The following is a 23592-nucleotide window of genomic DNA, read 5'->3' as shown; positions in this document are numbered from 1 at the left end:
CCCTTGCCCAGAAAGCTGGGGATTGGAGCTAACTCTGCCACCAACAAGCTGTGTGGCTTTGGGTAAGTCATTGAATCTTGGTCCAGCAGGCCTTGGTTTCATCATATGTCATTTATCAATACAGACCTCTTTCATCTCTATCTCCTCACTTCAGAAGTCCCATGCCTGGACTGTGGCGGCCCTGGCTGGTATCCCTTCCCATGCCTTGCTGTTTTGGAAAAGTTACATGTGTAGAAACCACAGATGGTAGCAGGGGGAGACAATAAGGAAGAAAAAGTCACTCCTTCACCTTCTTTTAAAGTACTATGCTCACAATTGCTCACATCTGGCACGCTTCAATAGCAATCACTTGCAAGATTCAAAAATCTTGAACTGTGAAAGTGAAAGAAGGAGCTTTATCTTCAAAAGGAAAATTAAAGTCCTGGAGAGGACCACTTGGGACCTTTTTATTACACCTAGATAATGGCAGGTATTATTACTCTATGCAGCAGTATGTTTTTATGAATAGACTAACACATACCCTTAGGCTGTAAAATAGTGCTTTAGGATATAACATGTTGATTCAGATACAAAATAAAATACTGTTTGTATTGTAGGCTTTTAATGAAAAGTCTAAAAACACACCTATTTAACAAACCTCTATTTTTATAGGGCCTGCCTAAAAAAGCCTGCTTTTAAAAAAGTCTAAGTATGGGTGGTCTCACACCTAGAAGTGGCACAAGAATCCTTTGTCAGACGATGTGTCTTAATTTTTGCTATGGAAAATGTGGTCACCATAATTATAGCCCAAAGAAAATAAAAGGTTTTTAAAATTCCATGCAGGAGGGGAATAAGAGTTTGTTAGCATTCAATAAAACTATAATTTAGCCAGCTTTTAGGTACAGAGGAATCAGCAGTTAAATTACAGCACTGGACAATTCTCTGTTTTACCTTGTGGCTATTTGTCGAAGTGTCTTATTTCCTCTTGGAGACCTAAGCTCCTTGGGAACAAATGCCAAGTTACCTGTATCCCTGTAACCTCTACCAGACCTGGTACACGGTTTGTTTTTTGTGTTCAGTGAACCACAAAGAATCTTTCAGGAAAAATCACTTGAGAAATATTTCAGAGTAAGAGGAAATCAATGCATAACTTGTTTAAAAACTATTTTCTTAGGCCTAAAGATATTTCAAATACACACTTTAAAAGGTTCATTTATGGAAAAAGTTCATTTGCGCAGGCTCTGAAATGAGATTTAGCCAAGAAAAGCATCAATACTAATTAAGTATTGATAAAGAAGGAGGGGGGAGTTTAGCTAGGTAACTTAGTCACTTGGTTACTAAAACCTTCTTCTCGATGGAAAGAAGCCATTAGCGATTGAGCGACTCATATTGAAGGAAGAGCTATAATGCAATCGTTTCTCTCTATATATGGTCTTTTTTTTTTTGGCTTTGAAATAAAAGGATCAAAGGCAAATGAGCCTATTGAAAATTAATGAAAACTGAACGCTGCGTGCTGTTAATATACTCACTTAACTCAGGCAGCAAGAAAGAACCGTGCAGCCCTTTATCATACGGGATAAAATACAAAAGCCTTTATACACAATTTTTGGTTGTCAATTAAAAAATAACTAAATAAAAATTTTAAAAACTTTTTTTAATAAAAGCTTTCCAGGAAGGCTGGGCGCAGAAGGACCTGAAGTTTCCTGCACCTGGAAGCATCATAGTTATGAGTTTTTCTCAGCTTGAATTTCCTATATTTCTTAGATTTCTTAACTCTGCAGTGCAACTGAATCTCCCTCTAACCATGAATAGGCATCAGAAATTCCAATATTTTAGCATCTGAACTCCATCTTCCTAACTGCATTCTCACCATCAGAAGTAGCCAAAAAATGTCTTCTTCAAATCTATCTTCTTCACATGTTTTGATTTCTTGAAACAGAAATAGGATGATGATAAACACAGGTGAGAGAAAATAATGTTTTCCTGAAATAGGTAAGAAAGTTATGGCTTGTTGACATGCGGCTGCCAAACACACATGGGTAGAAATCGATTTGAAGGGCTTGGGTCTGTGTAAGGATGCTGCATGACCTTCAGAGTCCAACCCAGCTAAGCCCCCCCTGCCACTTCCTAGCTGTGTGACCACTGACAGATCGTTCACTTTCTTTGAGCTGCTGTCTCCTGGTCTGAAAACAGAGCAAATGCTTGTACCTGCTAGAGGTGTTCAGGGCTCAGCCGGTGCAAGTCACAAGCTTACAGCAGCACCGTTGTCTGTCATGTGGTGAGAACCCACTACATGGTGGCTATTTCTGGTGTCATCTTCTGCAGCAATTTGTCCTGCTTGAATTGTGCAGAATGCAATCAAATGCCAAACTCTTCTTGCATTTTCAGTGACAATCCTCTGGTGACAGCTACCTCAGAGGACGGTGTCTGTGAGGCGCCAGTCACTCCTACAGTTGGCTCCCCCATGTCCACATCTGCTTAATCAGGGGAACGGTCACAACAGGAACAGAAAAGGGAAGGGAGAAAGGAAAGGAGGGAGGGAAAAAGGGAGAGAAAGGAGGAAGAAAGGAAGAAGAAAGTGAGGGAGGAGGAAGCTTTCATAAGATGATGTAATATTCAATTTCCCATCCTCATTCTTTGCCAATCGTCACCAAATATTTTGAATTCAAATGAAAAGCATGTTAGAGTCAGACATTGAGGGGTGAACCCGTCCCCTGTGAGAGAGCATAGTTTTGTTGGCAAATGGGAGTGGAGAGTAGAAAAGAAATACAAAACAAACAGAGACTCCAGTTAAACTGATCTGTCTTCCTCAGTCTGGTGTGGGATTTTCTCCATTGAAAATTTCTGTTTTTTTAATATTGTATCATAAGGTGGATTTTATTTGAGCTTTTCAGGTTATTTGGTCTTTCTTTTGTAAGAAAGTCGTTTATTTGTTTTCACAACAAAGAGTGGCTTCCGGTTGAGGAAGGAAAGAACTGTGAGTTGAAGGAAGATGGTTTTGCATGACTATGCGATGCCCCTGTACACACAAAGATATAGAGACACACACACACAGACATACACAGACACAGAGATACACACACAGACAGACACACACAGGCACACACTGACATAGAGACACACACACAGACACACATTGACACACAGACACACATAGACACAGAGACACACACACAGACACACACTGACACACAGACACAGAGACACACACAGACACACACTGACACAGAGACACACACAGACACACATTGACAGACACACATAGACACAGACACACATTGACACACAGACACACATAGACACAGAGACACACACACAGACACACACTGACACACAGACACAGAGACACACACAGACACACACAGACACACATAGACACACACAGACACAGAGACACACACAGATACACACTGACACAGAGACACACAGACACACACTGACACAGAGACACACAGACACAGAGATACACACTGACACAGAGACACACAGACACACACTGACACACACAGACACACACACAGACATACACAGACACACACAGACACAGAGACACACACAGACACACACTGACACACACAGACACAGAGACACACACACAGACACAGAGACACATACACTGACACACACACAAACACTACACACAGAGACACACACACACATTGACACACAGACACAGAGACACACTCACACACACACTGACATGCAGACATAGACACACAAAAAACACACACACTACACAACACATGCACACATAGAGGCACACAGACAAATGCATACACACAACACGCACACAGACCCATGCACAGGCACACAGACACAGAGATGCAGACACACACACCACACACATCACACAAACAGACACATACACAGACACACACAACACACAGACACACACACACTACACAACACATGCACACAGAGACACACAGACAAATGCACACACACAACACACACAGACACATGCACAGAACACAGACACAGAGACACACACAGACATATACTACACAACATGCACACACAAAGACACACAGACACAGACACACACACAACACACACAGACATGCACAGACACACACAACACACACAGCCATAAACATGCAAACACTACACAACATAGGCACATACACAGAGACGCACACAGACAACACACACAGACACATGCATACACAGACACAGAGACACGCACAACACACAGACACATGCACAGACCCAGACACACACACAGATACCACACAACACATACACAGATACACACAGACACAACACAGACACATATACAACACATGCACAGACACATACACAGAGACACACACATACACGCAGACACATGTACACAGACATACACACAGATACAGACACACAGACACACTACATATGCACAGAAACACATGGAGATGACACAGACATAAACACACAGACGCACACGTGTACACCATAGTGGGGCTCATCCCACTTCTGTGCTGTGAGTGGCATAATCTCTTATTTCCTTTTTCAATCAAGAAACCCTGACATTTCCAACCACCACACATGGGGTAAATACAGTAGCATGGACCAAAACCATAACAAACAAAACAACGCGCACACACGCACACGCACACACACACACACACACACACGAAGGATCTTTTCAAGCAAGCCGGTCTCTCATGAACTTTTCAAGGCTCAGCTCGTAACCTTAGTTCCAGACATATACCTCTGACTATTTCCGACGTGTTCCTGTTTTGTTTGTTTGGGTTTATTTGCCTTCGTTCTGCAGGAAGCCTCACAGATATGACAGGGTGATTTAATTCTGCACAAACCTCGCCTCCCTCAGTTCTTAGAATGAAGATAGATACCACTACCGGTATTCTTAGAGTTAGACTTACACAGCCTCCCACACCAAACAGAGTGAAGCAGAACCCCCATTTCACTGGAATCCTTACTTTTAGGTATTTGCAGGTTTTTCTTTATGACACAGGAAACCAAATATGAGGTACCATCGCAGATAGTAATAAATGGGCTTCTAAAATGTTCCCAGTGGCTGGCAGAACAATAATTGATTTATATCCCAAAAGGGGCAATACATCTGACCCCTTACACTTTGTAAAGGAAAGGAAGATTCTAGACACTCTTTTGTCAGGTGTCCAAATTTATTCATGACAACAGATTGTCAAAGCCATCTTTGAAGGCACTGGCAAAAGTTTCTCCCTATACTCCCAGGTATAAGACAGTCAAGAGCCAAAAATGATAGAGTTGGCAGTGGGCCATGGGATGGGAAAACAAATCAAGCTTTATTTTTTGTTTTGTTTTCTTTTAGAGCCAGGGTCTTGCTCTATCACTCAGGCTGGAGTGCAGTGGTACAACCACAGCTCAGCACGGGTGGGAGAAAACTCATCAACTCCTGGGAAAAAGTGATTCTCCCACCTCAGTTTCCCAAATAGCTGGGACCACAGGTGTGTGCCAGCATGCCTGGTTAATTTTTTAATATTTTTATAGAGATGGGGTCTCGCTAGGTTGCCTAGGCTGGTCTTGAACTCCTGGACTCAAGTGATCCTCCCACCTCAGCCTTCCAAAGTGCTGAGATATAGGCATGAGTCACTGCGCCTGGGCCAAATTGAGCTTTGAATGAAGGGGTGCATTCCTATGGAGCTAATGAATCCGCTGCACCCTTAGCTCCAGCAGGCACGGGATGTTTGAAACAAGCCAGGCATACCCTGCATCAAATGGGCAATGTGCAGACAGCATTACGGAGCAGAAGTCAAGTGACAGGCTGGGGGGTCCACTGTCTTGATGATTTCTGCTCCTGCTGCTATGCTGATAGCCAGTTGACTGACGTATACATAGAGACCACTCTCAACCGCAGGCTGAATTGTCCCTACCAAGCTATCTGCACCTTGAGTATATAACAAACTATTGTGAGAAAAGTTAAAATTTTTTCACCCAATTCTGACATTTAAGACTTTCTGTAAGATGGCCAAAATGTCTTAAGACCCAAACTCCTGAAAGTCTTTCAAAAGACACTAGTCAATTCATCCTTATAACCCTCCCTTTTCCCACCGCCCCTAATAGAAGGTACCTTGGGGGAATCTCCTTTGGTTAATATATAAGTAAATTAAGGAGATGACTTTCCATGATTTTACGGAACCAGTGACTCTTAAATAAATCTCTTTAAAAAGGAAATAAATGTGTCTTTATAGTAGAAGGATTTATGCACATGTATGTTTGTTGTGGCACTATTCACAACAGCAATGACTTGGAACCAACCAAAATGTCCATCAATAATAGACTGGATAAAGAAAATGTAGCACATATACACCATGGAATACTATGCAGCCATTAAAAAGGATAAGTTCGTGTCCTTTGCAGGAACATGGATGAAACTGGAAACCATCATTCTCAGCAAACTATCACAAGAACAGAAAACCTAACACTGCATGTTCTCACTGGTAAGAAGGAGTTGAACAATGAGAACAACATGAACATAGGGAGGAGAACATCACACACTGGGGCCTGTTGGGGTGTGGGGGGCTAGGGGAGGGATAGCATTATGAGAAATACCTAATGTATGTGACGGGTTGATGGGTGCAGCAAACCACCATGGCACGCGTATACCTATGTAACAAAACTGCACGTTCTGCACGTGTATCCCAGAACTTAAAGTATAATAATAATAATAACAATAATAATAAATTCTATAATAAAAAAAGGAAATAAATGTATTCCTTTGGCTGGGCCCGGTGGCTCATGCCTGTAATCCCAGCACTTGGGGAGGCCGAAGCAGGCAGATCACTTGAGGTCAGTAGTTTGCAACCAGCCTGGCAAACATGGTGAAACCCTGTCTCTACTAAAAATACAAAAATTAGCCAGGCATTGTGGTGTACGCCTGTAATCCCAGCTACTTGGGTGCCTGAGGCAGGAGAATCACTTGAACTCGGGAGGCGGAGGTTGCAGTGAGACGAGATCGGGCCACTGCGCTCCAGCCTGGGCGACAGAGCAAGACTCGGTCTCAAAAAAAAAAAAAAGATTCCTACGTTCACATAATATTTGTTAGAATACTGGCAGCACAATTTTATGACAACTCCTTTACTAAGGTTTAGAAGACCTGGTCTGACTCAGAACAACTGAGGCCACTTACCTAACCTGTCTGTACCTCTGTTAACTCATTCCTAAAATGGTGAGGCCTGGACAAGACGGTTTGTAAGATGATTTTCAGCTCTAACATTTTGCAACTATATATTTATGCAGATTCTACTTGTAAAAGACACGCTGTTAGATGCCACAGAGACAAACATGCAAAGACATGATCTGTACCTCATTCTGTTTACAGTGTTATTGCTTGGCTGTATTTCCAAACTTCCATCATAGGCTACTTTGATTAGGCATCAAATTTCTATCTTTCTTTAACTGTATGCCTCTCTGTGATGTTTAGAGGTTCTTAGACAAACGGGGATCAGTACCATATGCACAGGCTTTGCCTAAACATCTTTATATCCACCTTCACTCTGTGCGTCTTGTGCAGCCGTGGTTTTCTTGACACCCACCAACAGGGGCTCTCTAAACAAGGACTATGTTGGCCTGCCCTGCTGTGTCTTGGGAATTCTGTAATATATACTTAATTCTTGCCCCCGAAGTGGATTCCTTCTCCTCTCTTCTCCCTCAAGAACAAGCATCCTGGCCCGCAGCCTGCAGCCTAGGGACTGGCGACCTGCTTGAAAATCTGTGCATGTCGGACCTGTCAGCATCCAGGCTGGGGGAAACAGGCTGCCCTTGAGCAGAACAGCTTTGCTAATCAATCACGCTTCAGGAAAGTGGGTGGTTTGTATGTGAGGCCCACTTTGCCAGGACCAAGCCCCTTACGAAAACGTCTGAGTGTGAATTAAAAGAAAGAAAACAGTCTACCTTCTGCGTCCACTGCGGGAGGGCCAGACAAGGTTTTATTTAAAAAAAAACTCCTCTTTTCTGAAGTCTGAAAGCAAGACCCTGGGCTTAAAGAGAATTCCTCCGTCAAGATTTACTAGAGGCTATGATCAGGAGACAGAGCTCTCAACCTGGATGCCAATGACATGTGTCAAACAAGAGAAAACTTCAGGGAGGTTCCCCACCTATTCAGAAATGAGAAATTAACTACTTATATATTTTTAAAAACAGCCTCCTGAGATGATATCATATATGATTGTGATTGTACTAGCAAAGCAATTAGCAAGTTGAGCAAATGTATATCTTCTGAAGCTAAGCCAGGTACAAGATACAAGTCCCTACCAGTAAGATGCGATTAATGGGACGATGTCAAGTATATCGTCACAGGGCTGGGTATATATTCTGGCTATTACTTGTTAGTTAGGGCAAGTTAGGTAACTTCTCTAAGCCTTTAAATACATTCATATATATGCACACGCACACACACACACACACACACACACAATGGGGCCAATTATACTTTCAACTCATAGAATTGTTCTGAGAATTGAGATACTAAAAGCAAACTAAGTGTTTCTATGCTGTAAACACAACAGAAATGTAAAGCATTGTTATAACGGACATACTTGTATTTCTTCAAATAATGTACACGTTACTTTACTCAAAATTATTTGATTTCTATTCTAGCTTTCATGTTTTTTGTTATTTTAGGAATGAGTTTCTAATTAATTCAGTTTATATGCATTTCCTATCTAAAGTCTTTTCACATTTTCAAAGCTCCTGCACGAGTGACAGAAAAACACAAGCTTAAAATATCTAGAGAAACAGCACCACAGAAATAGGATAGATAGATAATTGAGAAGGCATCTGCCCTCTTTCCAGCACAGGGTCGGTACTACTTCTGGTACTTATCCTGCTCACAAATGAACTGACTTATATACAAGATTATCTATTGGAGCATTATCTGCAATACCAAAAGACTGGAAACAAACAGGTGTCCATCATCAGGGGCTGGTTAATTACTCCATGGGTAATAAACAGTTACATAATGACATCTAATGAATTTCTCATCCTGAAATTCCTCCCATATTGACTCTGGGCTTGGCCCCATGACCTGCTTTTGCCAATGGAACATTAACCAATGGGATTCAAGTAGAAGCTTAATAAAACCTCCACAGCGGGGCCAACCTTTCTCTGTTTTTGTGGGACCCAGTCACCATATGAAGCAGCTGGGGCTAGTTTACTCAAGGCACGTATTCCAACTGAGGTCAGACTCTCCCAACAACCTGCTAGTGAGGCCATCTTAGACCATCTAGCCCCAAATAATCACATCCATATGAAGAAATCCAGGCAAAAGCAGCAGTAAAAAACCCTTGGCAAATCCCAGGCCAAATAGTTCACCCATAGAATTATGACTAATAAAAGAGTTGTTGTTTTAAACCACTATGTTATGGAGTAATTTGTTATGCAGCTAATTGATAACTGGCACACTCTGATACTCCAAAACAATGCAATACTAGGAAGTATTATACCACCTAGGAAGAAAGGAAAAGGATGCATTCTATGTACTGACATGGTACATCTCAAGATGTACCATGATAAGATCTTACATGGTAAGATCTCAAGATATACTGTTAAATTAACAGGGCAAACAGTATGCTGACTTTTGTGTAAGAAAGGAAAAATTTTAAAACATGTGTATATGTTATTTTGCATGGACAGGCACTAGATATATACTCAAGAAATTAATAGACAATGGTTCCTTATTCTGATGGAGGAGCGTGTAGTGAATTGGGTGGATGGGGTCAGAGGTGCTAGCGAGACTTACCAATAAACACCTTTCTAAACTGTTTCAGTATAGGAACCATGTGACTAATACCTATTCAAATAATTATTTTTAAAAAGGGAAAAATAAGGCTAATACAAGATAGAAATGACAAAGCTTGAAAAACTTGAATTTCAAACTGATGATTATAATTCTGCTATGCAACCATCCTCCATCATGAACAGCCTTCCTTTGAACCGGAATAATCGTTTCTTTGTAACACATATGATTATTTGTACACCCGGTTATCTTCCCTGCTAGACTGTAAGTGTTTTAAAAGCAGGGACCATATCTCATGCATCTTTGTCTCTTCAGCAAGTGGCAAGCATCTTGCCAGGCACAGAAGAAAGCCTTGCTCAATAACTGTTTGTTGAGTCAAAAAAATAAACAAAAACATTCGGACCTCACTAACAGTGTCCGTTGTTAATGCTGGTGCGTTCAATAAGATCTTCAACAGCCTAGCTTCTATCTGTATACATCCTCCACACACCATGTTTCAGGAAAATGGTGAGCATTTCTCATGATCTGGGCTCATGAATGTACTCTCAACTACTGGGGAGAGTATATACAAAAGCTAAATTTGAATGCTACGAAAAGAAAAATGCAAAACAACCTCCTCTATTTAAAAAAAAATAACATTTGACTAGAGGGGGTCTAGAAAAAGAAAAGAAGAAGGATCTTTGATTATTTCTCATAAGTAACACATTTGACTGCTGTGGTTGGAATAAGCAGCCCCGCTCCCACCCCCTGCTAGCAAAGCAAACTAAGCCACCCAAGTAAGTGGACCATGGGGACACAGAGGCAGAAAACTCCCGGCCCCATCCCCAGGCCTCTAGAGAAGTTGACACTCAAGCCACGGTGGAGAGGTTTTCTGTTACGAGTTTAGCATTTCTAGGAAAGAGGAGACCACAGGCTTTCTCTGTAGTCCATTTCAAGAGTCTGATAGCTCTCACTGGAAATCTTCACTTCCTTTGAACTTGTACCTTCCTGCTGTGCCTCAGGCCTCTCCCTCTTCTACGAGAGTTCTTGTCTCCATGTCTGATCCCCGTGAAAGTTCAGGCGTTTAAGGAGGAGGTCTGGGCCGCCTTCACGGTGGTGTCCACACCTCTCCCAGGGGGATGTGCTCGGTAAGTGTGCATGAAGCACCATCTCAGCCCTGTGCATCCTGGACCGCACCAACAAACAGCACCACACAGCTTGGGGACCACGTCCAGATTCACACGCAGACGATAAGCACCATGGCTAATACCCAAGCGTTAAATAATTAAAGGTCCCTCCAAGGATGCACATAAGTAAGAGTGGAAGCAAAGGAAGTGCACACGCTTGTCTCAAGAAAGACAGGGCATGTAGCCTTCTCCCTAGGATCTCTCACCATCTTCTCTTCGCTTCTCTTTCTCACATCAAATGATGTCAATTCTTTAACTTTCCTAGGTTCCATTTCCCAATGCTTTCATCAGTTTCAGTCTTCTGCGAGGCTGCATTTCCCTAATTAAGGGCAGTGGGAGACGCTCCACATTTGGGGCCCCTGTGAGGCAGCAAAGGTGGAGAGCTGAGACTGACTATCCAGAATCCAGGTGTGCCTTCACCACACAGAACGACAAGCATCGTTGATGCCTCTAGTAAGTGCCAGGTGTTGGGTTAGATGCTGTTGGAGATATAAAAGGTGGAGACATCATCTCTGTCACTTAATGAGAGTGACACTGATCAGACAGGATTTAAAGAAGGGGACTCTGGTGTGGGCGGGAAGAGCACAGTGGGAGGGCTGGGGCAGGGGCATGGCCTTGGGACCAGAGTAGGTGGAGGCAGTGGGGCGGGGAGGAGGAAAAGAAGGAAGGAAGAGGCTGGTCAGAGGAAGCCCAAAAGTGGATTCCTGGACACACAATAAAAAGGGGAGGATGACTTAAAGACGGTTTCCAGATGTGCGGGTCTGGGGAGAAGGGAAGCTTGTACAGCTGCTGACAGAGGCTGACAGAGGCAGAGAGGGCTCGTGGTGAGCTGGCTGAATTCGGGGTAAACAAGAGGAGACTTCACGCTTCACCTCAGATGAGGAAATAGGACTGGGAATACAGTTTTATGACTGAAGCCATGACAGAAAAGCCTTTCCAAAGGAGCACGGCGGAGGAGAGAACTGGAGAAGAGGCACGGAGACCGCCAAGCATTCCAGGTGCAGGCGGCAGGAGGGAGCCCAGGATGCCGGCAGAGTGAGCCATGGTCCGTGAACCCCAAGGCCGATGGGCACTGGCTCATCTAATTCATTTGTGTATAGATCCACAAAACTGTACCTGGCTGTGGCCCTCAGTAAGTGCTATATAAATGCTTCATAAGTGTTTGTTGAAGGAAGTTGAAATGTAGTAGTCAGAAGAGTGAGAGGGAAACCAGCAACAGAGCCTTGTAAGTCTAAGAAAAAGAACTCAAAGATGGTCAAGAGCTAACATTGCACAGGGAATTACAGTATTTCCTGAAGACCAAGGGCAACTCTGATTGTTCCAGACTGCCTGGGAGCACCAGAGTCTGATTGTTCCAGACTGCCTGGGAGCACCAGAGTCTGATTGTTCCAGACTGCCTGGGAGCACCGGAGTCTGATTGTTCCAGACTGCCTGGGAGCACCGGAGTCTGATTGTTCCAGACTGTCTGGGAGCACCGGAGTCTGATTGTTCCAGACTGCCTGGGAGCACCGGAGTCTGATTGTTCCAGACTGCCTGGGAGCACCAGAGGGCTGGGTGGGGGCAGGAGTCAGTCCACCTGGAACTTCTGCCTCCAGTGTACTGAGTCCGCACGGACCACCAGGGCCGACACTACCTTACTTAATATGGGGGTGGGGGAAGTCCCTGGGATATATAATGGTCTCAATTTAAATTCTGTGCTGTTTTTATTTTAGCTGTGTAATTTGAAAACTTCAAATAAAAGCCTGAAAGGAAACTTGGACTATTTAAGCTTTCACAGACTCTATTAATGCTATATGGTTATTCTACCCTTGACATTGGAAGAAGGAGAAACTAGCATGGGAATACACTTTTCTAAAAAAATACTATTTAAAAATATGACAGTTTATTTAACATCTAAGGAAAGGTACTTAATCAGAGGGACACTTAACAAGAAGAATTGAGGATCTAAGTAAATAGTCCCCATCTGCTCCTGGTCCTACCACCTGGCGATTACTTCCTCTTCTTCTCTGATAGATTTTAGCCAACCAATTTTGTTTTATTTGTGCAAGTTGAGAGGCCACCTGTTATGGAATATACTTCCACATTAAACAAAGTGAACACTTCCTATTTCTCTGCTTCCCATATGATTTTTAAAACACAAAGCACTCACGTTCACCTTAAACAGATTTAAGAAATGCTGACTCTGATGAACAGGTATAAACAAGGCAATCTTTTGTTTATGAAAATTGTTAACGACCTACCCACAGAAAGACATGTCCTGCGCCACACCGTACCCCCCACCCCCGCCCGCCAGGTTCCCTGACACTGGTGAATTAATCTATCCACACTTTTTTGCTCATTTCCCTGGCTGTTACCAGCTGAAGTGAAGAAAAGACATTTTACAAGGGGACATGGTCTATTTGTGCTAAAACAGGCACCACACAAATCCAGAGAAAGGAGCCAAAAAGAAATACCAGGCAGAGGGAACAGCGTGGATAAAGGCAAAGCTGAGAGGAGGGTAAGTGTTTCGTGTTGGGGGATGGTGTATCTGGGGGCTGGGGACAGTGGGGTACAGTGTATTGGGTTGAGGATTTATAGCCAGGAAAACTGGAAATAAAGGGGAAGGAGACTTTGTGAAGGGCTTTAACTATTGGGCTAAGGAAAGCTGGATTGTTCCTAACAACTGGGCACCAGAGGAAGTTTAGAGCCAGGGAATATAACTGCCACAGAGGTGCTTTGGACTGAATAATACTGTGGCTGTAGGCAGCTCTGGGTTGGGGGTTGGGAGGTACAAGCCTCCAGGAATCCACTGGAGCAGTGTGGGCCCTGCCACGTTGTCCTGAACAAAGTGCTGTGGGGATGGACGCAAACATGGAGTGAACACTCCAGAGACCACCTGACCTCCACGTGCCGCTGCTCTGACTGCTGGACCACAGTGACGTTTGGGGTCTCTCGGAATTAGTGTCAGCTCAGAGCCAGTCACCAGTAGTCCCCAAAAGGTCTGATTATTTCCTTTTCCCCAGTGCATAGTCACCCTGGCAAAAGGCTATAGGTCCCTTTGGGGAAGGCTGGGAGAAAGAGCAACAGTATTAATTCTTGGCAGTGTGGTAGGGTCCTTCCTCAAGGAGACCTGGCCTCCTCTTCATTCAAGGGCTTCTGGGTTGGTAAATTGGTGCAAGTGTGGGAATTGATTGAGGGGCCGTGACTCTCTGTTTTCAGGGTGCAAGTTGGGCTTCTGTTCCCTTCACCTAGAAATCCTCCACCTATACAGACCAAGTAAGGGTTTAGTAGATGTCCGCCTATGTCACTTCTAGGAGCGCCAGGAGGACAGGGTTGGAAGTGGGGGAAATGAAGTGTTAGTCAGTGTACGGATACAAAGAAAGTGAGATGGATATAAAAGAAAGTGAGATGATGGAACTGAAGATGACTAAGATGTGGGGAGCCAGGACTAGTGGTTCCCATTGGCAGGTGGTCTCCTAACTGGCAATGTTAGGGAAAAGTGTATAAATCCTCAACCCAATACACTGTACTCAATACATTGTTAGTGGGGGAAGGAGAGGCAGAGCTTGGTTTGAAATGGTGGGGGATTCTCCAAGGTGGCATGGACATACAGGATGGAAATGGGAGACGTGTCAGTCCTGGAGATACGGGTTTTTGGAACAACCTGCATTAAAACTGGAAGGATTAGAGAGAGTAGATGGGAGATCTCCGAGACAGAGGAAACAGCGAGGAAGCTAAGACCTAGGCTGGGGCAAATGTCTGAATTTACCTGAGTAGGGGAAGAGAGAGAAGCTGGCATGTTGGACAGAGACGACTGGCCACCAAGACAGAAGGAAGAATCAGGCCGTGTAACAGGATCAAGAGGGTCTAGTGTTAAAAGAGAGACATTTCCAACTGCTACAGAAAAGTAAAGTGTTATGGCTCTGGACATCTGCTGAAATTGGTGCATGATCCCCTCGAAGACAGTGTTTCCTTAAAAACCTGGGAACAGAAGAGCCCCTGGCGTGGTGGAGGGTGGCAGTAGGGACAGTTGGGAGTGAAGCTGTGTGGTCAAGAAGAAAAGATCCACCTTGAAGAAGCTGAAGACACGGGGAGGAGACACAGTGGCAGACCAAAGGAGCAGCCAAGTTAAAGGCAACTTTTTTCTAGGACTTGGGGGTCCTAAGTACACTTGTGGGCAGTGAAGGTGCTGGAAGGGTCTGGACTTTTCAGATGGAGAACAGGCAGTACAAGGGATGAAAAGCAAATGTCCAGATGGTGATTAGTGGAGGCCTTGGGGGTGGAAGACCTCAGGGCTCACCCCTGTGGTTATCATCTTAGTGAGGGGCTAGTGTGGACTTCGGGCCCAAGGAAGAATAATATTTTATTCTTTACAAAATAGTGCATGAGAGATTAGATCTGAGTCTTTATAATGTTATCACTGGCTTCAAATTTCAATCCCATATTATACTTTCCAAGTATATTCTGTTAAAATTTCCTTAATTCATAATATTCTAATCAGCAATGAGTTTCTATCCACGTCTATGAGCACATATATTAATTTAAAAATCTGCATTGCTCTTGTATGAATGAAATATAAAGAAACTGAACTTCTAACGAATGAAAGATGCTGGATGAAAAGATAATATTTTATCTGAGTTTCAGTTCAGTCATATGTCTGAGAATGAGCTTATCTAGCCCATAAGCCTTCTGCTTTCCTTTCAGTTCTTTTTTTTTCCACTGCCATTCATAGGGTTTTTAAAGATCTTTCCATTCACTTCTGCAGGACTCTGCTAAATAATGCTGGTTGCTTGCAGCTTAGCCCTACCCTGGAGATGTGGCTCCTCCTGGCAGTCCTGGCGACCCACACTTTGGACCCCACTCACCATCTCATTGTTCTCTGACCCATTTCTGACTTCTCCAGCCCTTTTATTTCATTTCACCTAAGCCCAAATAGCAAGTCTCACACTCAAATGCTGCTCTGTCCTTGCTTTCCGCCCTGAATCTGTCCATTTGTCCTTTTGCAGCTTTTATTTCTTCACATCTTTTTCTTTTCTTTTTTTTCTTTTTTTTTTTTTTTGAGACAGAGTCTCACTCTGTCACCCAGGCTGGAGTGCAGTGGTGTGATCTTGACTCACTGCAACCTCCACCTCCTGGGTTCCAGCAATTCTCATACCTCGGTCTTCCGAGTAGCTGGGACTACAGGTGGGCATCACTACACCCAGCTAATTTTTGTATTTTCAGTACAGACGGGGCTTCACTGTGTTGGCCAGGCTGGTCTCAAACTCCTGACCTCAAGTGACCTGCCTGTCTCGGCTTCCCAAGGTGCTGGGATTCCAGGTGTGACCCACCGCGCCTGGCCATATTTATTTCCATCTTTCCAAAGCCTGCGGAAATCTGCCACTTGAGAGAGGCTGGCCTTGTTTTCTCTCAACTCAAATCTCCTCCTGGTTTTCTGAGCTCATGAAAATCTCTATGTGACATTTTTTTATTTGCAGTTTTAAGCTACCTATATATTTGTAAGTCTTCACCTTTAAACCTTCACTGACTTCCCTTTGCAGGTGCACTGTCATTTTGGTAACCCACCACTGTCTGCATTTTATTTTGGTGCATGGGGGGGCTCTGGCTTCGATTTAGTCCTTCAGACACATACAGCGAAATAAATAGGTACTCGACGATAGTATGTGTTGTTGCTATGTAGTTCTTTTGCTCCTGAACGGCAAATACCATTGTACTTGGCATTGTCCTACCGTGGCTGCAAGCTCTGTCTCACCACAGCTAACGCCAGTGCAGAGGAGCCATGCCACGCAAAGGTCCCCTGCGGCAGCACCAGCGTGAAGTTCTTCAGTCATGAAAATCAGGGAACACATCATTGATGACTGTCTTGGTCCCGGCACAGGTTTTATCAAAATGCAATCAGGTTTTGCCAGAAATGCAATCATGTGACTCCTTTTTTCTCTCAGGGAGGATGGTGTTCACAAATGCAATGGTAGCATATGACATTTTTAGTTGCCTCTAACCATGTGGCCCTAAAAATACTCCATTTAGGTCAGGTGTGGTGGCTCACGCCTGTAATCCCAGCACTTTGGGAGGCTGAGGTAGGCGAATCACAAGGTCAGGAGACCATCCTGGCCAACATGGTGAAACCCCGTCTCTACTAAAAATACAAAAATTAGCTGGGCGTGGTGGCGGGCACCTGTAATCCCATCTACTCGGGAGGCTGAGGTGGGAGAGAATTGCTTGAACCCAGGAGGTGGAGGTTGCAGTGAGCCGAGAGCATGCCACTGCCCTCCAGCCTGGGCAACAGAGCGAGACTCCATCTCAAACAAACAAACAACAACAACAACAAAAAAACACAAAAAAACTCCATTTAGTAGCTTTGAAAATTCCAAGTTTCCTTTAAAGAAGGGAGGTAAGGAAGGAAATTATGATGCATTTAACAGCCACATGACGTAGACGGTCTCATTTTAGAGATCAGAAAACCAAGGGTAGAGAGTGAGTCTCACAATAGGTGGCCACAAACCACAATGGGAACTCAGGGGCTTAGGTCAGGATTCCAAGCTTTCTTAAATAAAAGTTGCTACCTTGGCCAGGTGCGGTGGCTCACAACTGTAATCCTAGCACTTTGGGAGATCCAGGCTGGCGGATCACAAGGTCAGGAGTTAGAGAGCAGCCGGGCCAACATGGTGAAATCCTGTTTCTACTAAAAATACAAAAAATTAGCCAGTCACAGTGGCGCATGCCTGTAGTCCCAGTTACTCGGGAGGCTGAGGCAGGAGAATCACTTGAACGCGGAAGGCAGAGGTTGCAGTGAGCCAAGATCGCACCACTGCACTCCAGCCTGGGCAACAGAGCGAGACTCTGTCTCAAAAAAAAAAAGTTGCTACCTTTACACAAAGGATGAAAAAGTAGGAAAGAGACTGCAGGAAAGGAATGTGAGAGAGGAAAAAGATAAAGAAATTTCAGATTTGTGAATACACCTTTCTCCTAACTCATGTGTTGTTCGTGATTAGGACTAAGTGCTGAAGCCAGAGGTGACCCAAATTCTTAGGAGCAGAGGAGGACAGAGGCAGGCAGGTAGGCCGATTCCTGCTGGTTCTCTGTGTTACTTTTGCTCCCCTAACCTCCCCTATATAGGTTGGTTTCAGATTCTCCAATAAAAATGTATGTTAAAACTGTAAAAACAATAAAACATGCAAATCTCTTCCATTTGCAGCCAATTGTTACCATGCAGGTATTCTTCCTGGCAAATATTCAAATGTCACAAGAATCACGTGCTTAATATTATTTTAGTCAATATGATTCGTGTCAAAATCGCCTGAATTCAGTGATTGTTGGATCTCATTATCACCAATGTAGGTCCTCACACCACACCCCTCACTGCTGATGAACTCACAAGAAAGACTTCATACTTTAAGAACTAGTATTTTCGTAGAAAAGGAAGAAAAAAAGCAGTTCTCAGTAAAAGATAAACCACAGAGCAACTGGGTTCAGACGAGTTGTACACATTAAACCACACACACACACACACACACACACACACACACTATGAAAATGATGTTGAGGCTTTGTCTAATCCACAAATGTGAGTAAGTTCATAATTTAGGAGTTAATACGAGAATCCTACTCATGACTTTTCCTGGCACTGAGAATGCATTGAAGAATGATGAAATCACACTCCAGATTACCCCATTTGTTCTCCTGACAGCTCTGTGGACCATTATCATATAGAGGCCCTTTGCTTGGTGAGACGCTGACCACTTGACATTCTTTCTCAGAGCGGGCTAGTCTGAGTTCTCTCGACGGCAGAATCTATGGGGCCCACCTCAACGCACGAGGAAGCCCCAGGCCCTCAGGAACCTCTAGGTCCCCAAAAACAGTGTCAGATAAAGAAATTAAGAGGGGGGCTGGGAGAAGCACTCTGTCAAATAGAAAGCCTATCCACAGAAAACTTAGGGATGAACAGAGCTAAGACGGGCTGATGACCTTGAAGTTGCAGCCAAAATGATGAGGCCAGGTGGGCTTGCTGGCCAAGAAATGCAATCTCAAGAGTGGGCCATGGCTGTGATGCCCAAGCCTTTTTGTGATAAAGCTAAGAAATACGGGAGAAATGGAAGGGAAGGGGCAGAACAGACAAGGAAGACGGGAAGCAAGAAGAACAGGAAGTGCCAGCAGACACCAGCGGCAGGGACAAGTGCAGAAAGTGTCAGACTATCCATGAATTGGAGAAGGGCACCCAGTGAGGAGGGAAAAGGGATTGGACTGCGCCACCGTCTCTGTAGGGGAGGTGAGACAAACGTCCCGTGCAGCTCGGAAGAAACCCTTCCACCTGCCTGACTCCTGACACCACCACATACACAGTTATTTTTAAAGTGTTTAAAATATAAACCACGTTCATGGGAACTTGAAGTCAGGTCTCACCTTGACATCCATCCATCTGCGTATTTTCAAGGTTGACTCAAATGTTGAAAAGTCACCTGTGATGTGTTGTACCATTTGAGCTTTTGACAAAAACTAAAGAAGCAAATTAAACCAGGAGGGAAATTTCTAGCTGCCACACTAACCAAAAACTGCCGGGTAATAAAAAAAAAAGTCATCCTAAAAATAAAATTACATTTCAGGCCCTAAGGCTCATTTCTTTTCTTTTTTTTTTATTTTTTTTTATTTTTTGAGACACACGCTCACTCTGTCATCCAGGCTGGAGTGGAGTGGCATGATCTTGGCTCACTGCAACCTCCACCTCCCGGTTTCAAGTGATTCTCATGCCTCAGCCTCCCAAGTAGCTGGGACTACAGGCACGTGCCAGCACGCCCAGCTAATTTTTGTATTTTTAGTAAAAATGGGGTTTCACCATGTTGGCCAGGCTGGTCTCAAACTCCTGACCTCAAGTGATCCACCCGCCTCTGCCTCCCAAAATGCTGGGAATACAGGCGTGAGCCAGTGTGCCTGGCCTCCTAAGGCTCATTTCTATAAATAATACTTCCCCAGAACCCAACTCTAGTAAGCGATAATCATCTCTTAATGAATTCTCTTTTATATATATTATTGTGATGGTCATATTATTGCCCCATATTTGTCTTGATGTTTTGGATTTCAAATGGACAAGGCATCCCATCCTCTCTTGCAATTTAGAGGCATCGTCCCTTGGCAGGATACAGAAAGACTTGCAGGTAGAAATACGAATCGCCATGCCATTTAGAAAGCAATCTGGAAATGTCTATTCCAATCTAAAAATCTATTCTTTTCTTAATCAAGTCATCTCATGTCCTGTAAGCACAGGGATGTTTATTACAGTATTATTTGTTATAGCTACATTCAATAATTCATGCTACAGTCAATCAAGGAATAGTACACAGTCATGAAAAAAACAAAAGAGGGATTTCAGCAATCTGTCACTGTTAAGTGAGAAAAAGAAAGATGCATAAAGGGACATATGATCTGATTCGTATAAAAAACAATCACAACATATATTTGTGACTACAAAACATTTGGTATAATTGTAGAAGCGTAAGTATGGAAGGACACAGACAAGGCTGATGCCACTGGCAATCTGGAAGAGAGGAATTAGAGTGGAAGGAGGGAAGGGAATGAGAGGAAAAAGATAAATAAGTGAAAAATGAAAGAAAGTGTCCATGATAAGAACCACATGGGTGCTCTATCTCATTTATGGGAAATCATGTGTGTGGAGGTGACATAAACACATGGTGGCGAGATGGTCCCCAAAATATCAACTGCTTTTATTTCAGGGTAGTGAGATTTTTTTAATAAGGTGAAATATTTTTAAAAATAATTTTTACTTTATTTTCCTTATAGGTACTATTAGAAATATGTACAACCACATGAATTATTTACATAATCAGAAAAAATTCATTGAGAGAGAAATATGAAAAGTCTTATGCCAGGCAATGTATGTACCCAGGGGAGGCGCAAGCAGGGAGATGAGGTTGTAAAGTTAATTTAGAACCTGACTAGGAGGGTTCTAAGTGCTAGGCAAAGACAAGAGCGTATCAACATACTAACAGTAGGGCTGTGGTTTTGTTTGTTTGTTTGTTTTTGGTGGTGAGTTATGAGTGATTTTTTTTTTCTTCTGTTTGCTTTTCTCTATTTTCTGGATTTTTCTGCAAAAATTCTATCTTGCTTTTGTAACCAGAACAAAAGTATTATGTAAAAAATAACTCAGTGGAAGTGGAAGTGGATAATCATCAAAGTGCTGACCCCCAGCAAAAGAAATGAAAATCCATTTATGAATCAGTAACGTCAAGGTGAGTCAATAAGGGCCCCAAATAAAGAAGAAACAGTGAACACTGAAAGGAACATAGGAGGCCTTAAATGTTTTCTAAAAGAAAAAAAAAGAATGAGTGAAACTTTGCTTAGGAAAAACTGCTAAGGCTCAGTGGCCCTCTGTAAAGTTTACACTGATGTCTGCAAAAACACATTCAACCAAATGTCAAAGCTGGTTGATAGGATCCAAAAATTACAGAGAACTGTAATTGCTTTAGAGACTGGCCTATTTTTACCATCAAGTCTTTAAGTACAGCTACATCTTGGAACCCATATCAAGGAAAGGTACAATACCAAGGGAAAAGAGAGTAGAAGTGGTAGAAAACACAGAAGTGGAAGACAAGGTGCTAAGATGATGTAAAAAGCCTTCCCCTGCACAGGAGAGACATGCACCACTGAAAGCACTGCCTCAAAGAAACACTGGGATTTTGTACAAAAAAAAGAGATTCCAATGTGATTCTGGCTTGATTCAGTTTGCAGTGTAGTCAACATAACAAATCTACGATCCATGTTAGGATAAATTAATTTAAAAGTTTCTATTCAATTGTGGTTTGCCTTCTTCTAACAGTTGGCACATTCTGAGAACTGCCTTTTGTTAGACACATTCAGGGGGAGGATGGTGGCATCACGCTGAAGAAGGAGGCAGCAGGAGGCTTCCAAAAGAACCTCCCAGCTTCAAGATTCTCTGACTCAAGATGAGACGCCATGCCAACCACCAGATTTTATGCTTTCTCTCTCTCGGATGCTCCAACTGAGGTAGTTTACTAGATAAACTGTGTTTATGTTCTCTAGCATTCCTGAAGCAGATGTAATATAACTGAAGGCAAACAATTTTAGTAATGCAATTCATGCATTGCCCTCTAAACACCACGTCATCATGAAACTGAAATGTTTACCAAATAATCAAAGCCCAAGACAAAGAAACCGAAACGCAATTCTGTAAGGCAAAGTACCAGCCAGTACTTCCAATAAAAGAATTTATTGAGAGTTATCCCGGAGTGGCTTGTCAGAAAAAGTCAATGTGACTTGGTTTCTAATCACAAAAAGGACTGTCTTGCTGTTATTCCCAATGGTCAGGAAAAAAATGAGGATAAACTAGGTTGGTTTTCATAGAGTAGTGGGGTTTTCCTAACAGAGTTTCAGGATAGGCTGGTCAGAAGGTAAGCAACGTTCTCCTTCCAATGATCCCCAATAGTTCACCCACATTTCCCAAAAGCATCAAATCTTGTCTTGACAACCTGGCAAGTGCTGACCACCAAATGACAGGCCTCCTCCTTATGATGCTGTGAAATAAGAGTGACCATGCTTTGAGTTCAGTCCTAGCTTTTCCACTAACTGGCCACGTGTCTGTGGGCAAGTGGCTTTATCAGTGTTGAGCCTCAGTTTCCTTAAGTAAAATGCTAAGGTTAGACAAAGTGATCTTTAGAAACCTTTTGATCTCTGGCAATCCATGACCCTTTACGATCAATTCCAGGTTTTGTTTACTATGTTCTAGGTTTAACACAAAATTAGACATGAGTGTTCACTTTAAGCAAAATGGCAAACAACAGGTTAGTCCTATGGGTTCCTTGTACTACAAAGATGTGAAATTCCCAAGAAAATGTCACAGAGTTGAGTTCAGAAAAATAGAAGAATGGAAAAAAGGAAGGAAAGAAGGGAGGGATAGAGGGAGGGATAGAAAGATAGGCCCCAGAACATGCAGAAACTGCCTCCAAGGTCAGTCAGCATCCTTCCCTTTCTCTGTATCGGTGGTGTGTTTGCCTCCGTCTTCCTTCTTGCCTTCACAACTTCTACTCCCATAATTCTCAGTATGGCCTTTTCATTAACCCAATTCTCTTTCTTTCTTCAAATGTGGCTCAAGCTCATGTCTTTTCTGTCTGACACCAGCAAGTTCTGATCTTCTATTCTTTCTGAGTCCTCTCTTGGTGTGCCACCTAACTAACATGAAACCAGCAGCAAGTCTATTGGTACGAACAGCCCAGGAAAAATGCCCACCAGATCTCCTAAAACCCTCAATGTCTCTCCCTATTGGGGCACAGTAGAGAGGTAAAGAGAAGGGAAAAGCTCCTTCTTCCCTTTCTTTTTTTTCTTTCGTTCCTTCCCTTTTCCTTTCAATTTAATGTTTATTGAATATCTCCTTTATGCAAAGCATTGTTCAAAGTTCTTTCACATACTATTTCACCTTATCTCTCCACAACCTCCCTGGAAATCCAGAGTCTTGGCCAATCAAACTCTGATCCTCTCTGTGTCTCTCCACCATCATCCACTCATCCCCATCCATTCATCCCCATCCTCCACTCATCCCCCTCCACTCATCCCATCCACTCATCCCCCTCCACTCATCCCCATTCACTCATCCCATCCTCCACTCATCCCCATCCTCCACTCATCCCCATTCACTCATCCCATCCTCCACTCATCCCCATCCTCCATTGATCCCATCCCCCACTCATCCCATCCCCCACTCATCCCATCCTCCACTCATCC

General features: G+C 43.3%; 1 protein-coding gene across 1 annotated transcript in view; it reads right to left on the bottom strand.

Moving 5' to 3' along the window:
• The window catches only part of BCL2 (BCL2 apoptosis regulator), a 200981-nt gene that overhangs the window by 71273 nt on the left and 106116 nt on the right, over nt 1-23592 (bottom strand). The gene's annotated exons all lie outside the window — the stretch shown is intronic.

Source organism: Symphalangus syndactylus, chromosome 1, assembly GCF_028878055.3.
Source record: "Symphalangus syndactylus isolate Jambi chromosome 1, NHGRI_mSymSyn1-v2.1_pri, whole genome shotgun sequence".
NCBI lineage: Eukaryota > Metazoa > Chordata > Mammalia > Primates > Hylobatidae > Symphalangus > Symphalangus syndactylus.
This window is presented reverse-complemented; position numbering and strand designations above follow the sequence as displayed.